Source organism: Trachymyrmex cornetzi, unplaced genomic scaffold (genome assembly GCF_001594075.2).
Source record: "Trachymyrmex cornetzi isolate Tcor2-1 unplaced genomic scaffold, Tcor1.1 scaffold215, whole genome shotgun sequence".
NCBI lineage: Eukaryota > Metazoa > Arthropoda > Insecta > Hymenoptera > Formicidae > Trachymyrmex > Trachymyrmex cornetzi.
The window spans coordinates 35541-38228 of NW_017296793.1; positions in this window are offsets into that span (position 1 = coordinate 35541).

Here is a 2688-nt window from a genome sequence, read left to right on the forward strand (position 1 = left end):
TAGAATGTATCCTTAACCAGAGTACGACAAGGTAAAGATAATTAAATTTTATTCCATGTATTTTAATAAATTTTATAATCAAAAGTTAACAATTAAAAATAAATAAGATTTATTTATCGTTAATATTACATTTTGTTTATTAATATTAAAGTAACCATTGGTTCAATAAAATTTGTGTTATCATACGTATATTTTCAATGCTATTGTATACTTAATCGCGCATTATTAATTTTTTAATTATGCTACTATGTAATAATATTTTTTGTTGATTTTTGTCAACTGACACAATAATTGGTCTGCTACATGGCGCTGAGATTAAAATTAATCATGATTCAGATGATGCAAATCCAAAAGAATTTTGATCCCAACCAAACTGAAAAATATTAAATAAATCCTCTTATAATGTAATAAATAATATAATACTTATAAAATAATTATAGTTTTAGATGTAAAATCTCGAAATAAATGTAAAATCTTGATTCTTGTCATAACAACCAGAAATTCTTTCTGATTGTTATGACAAAATCCCAGATTTTGTTTTAAATAAAATTCATTTAATTATATACCCACGCGCACATCTTATTCATATCAAACCATAATCAAACAAAATTTCTCATGCATTACTGCGAGAATAGAAGGTCTGTTATATACTTGCGTAAGCATTATCCTAACGGATAAAACTGTGGCATACATCTGAAAGAAAGTATGCTATCGTTATATTTAATGAAAACAGTTTTGTTAACTCTTTCGCTCAGAATGCTGGCAGTCCGTCGGAATACCGCCATTGATCGGGGCCAAAAGTATACACATTATATGTGGACAGTTTTTGGCGTTTAAAATATTATTTTATGCCCGAATAGCATGGACAACGCCACCTTGACATGTTTTTGAAAAACGGGGATTGTCCCTTAAAATAAGGTAATTATAATTTCTTTGTAAACCGTTTTTTAATTATCTCTTTCATGCCAGTGGCATTATATGTATCAATATATTACCACAACGAATTATGTTCAAACATTCATTATTTGACAAAATCAATCTTAACAACGCTTCGTATATGGCTGTACAGAATGGTTTGGCGTAACTCTAATTACTATAAGGAATACTATAAATTACATCGCGAATGCTGGCTGTAGACAGCGTTCGTCTATACGGATCGCTTTGCATTTGCCGAACATATCCAACGTTAGGAGAGAAAAGGTTAAATTTAAAAAATTTAATCATAAATAAGATCTTGAATACGTTCTATTTTATATATATATTAAAAAAAGCCCCCTATTATGAGATAGGCGCCTAATATGAGGTAGCGGCGTTTCTGCTAAACTAATAAACGCTATTTATTGGTTCCACCATGAGCTTATTGCTCTTGGATTGAAAACTATTTAGTAGAAAATTCATTATTAGATTAGGCCTATAGTCATTCTTAAATAAGATTTTAGAATTTGGATGTTTTCAGGGTATATTGAGATGAGCATTTCAACCTTGTTTATTATTGAATAAATAAATATACACTTATTAAATTATTAGTTAATATATATAGTATACACTTATTAAATTCCCTTCAAAATGACCTATTATTTTTTAAAATACTGCCTATAGACTTCTACCATTTATTCAAAATGAACTCGGTATCTCATAATAGGAGCCTTTCCTCTACGTATTTATTCTATTATATATGTACAGAGTAGGGCAGTAACTCTCTCCACTTAGAATATTTCCGCTATTTTAGAGATATGAAATGATATATTTATTGAATTTGTATAAAGTATCAAGAGTCCAATATATTAGTAATAGTTTTTCTATGAGTGGAGGCGCTCGGGGATTTCAAGATCACCTCCACTTTTTTAAATGGAATGGTTTTGCTTTTTTTTACATAATATATATGATTCCTTTAATTATTCTGCATATAAAAGTATTAAGGTAGTGATATCAAAAAGTCAATAGTTTACGAGATATTTTGTACTTTATTCAGGCATATATTGAAATAAAATATTAAATATTCGTAAATTATTAATTTTTTTTGTAATCCTTAATACTTTTATGAACAGAATAATGAGATGAATGAAATGATTTAAAGAACTCAGTGAGAAATAACAATGAAATCGATGTCAAATAGACGTCAATTTGATGATTTCGATGTCAACATCCATTCGATATCGAATCTATTGTTATTTCTCACTGGGAAATCACATAGCTGCTTATTTAAAAAAATATCCTTTATACATACATATTTATTTTATAGCAACTATGTGTTTTTCATCCACCAATTGATTCATCTCATTATTATGTTTATAAAAGTATTAAGGTTATAAAAGAATTAATAGTTTATGAATAATTAAAAATTTTATGTTAATATATGCCAGAATAAAGTACAAAATATCTTGTAAACTATTGATTTTTGGATACATTACTTTAATAGTTTCATATGTAAAATAATTAGAGGAATCATATTTTGTAAAACAATCATTCAATTTCATATTAAAAAGTGAAAATGACATTGAAATGTCCGAAGCGCCTCCATCCATAGAAAAACTATTAATAGTATATTATATCCCCTTGATGTTGTACAACTTCAATAAATATTATATTACATATATCTAAAAATAGCGGAAATATTCAAAATGAACAGAGTTATTGTTCCATCATGTATATATTGTATGTATATATATGTATATACGTTTATTATAT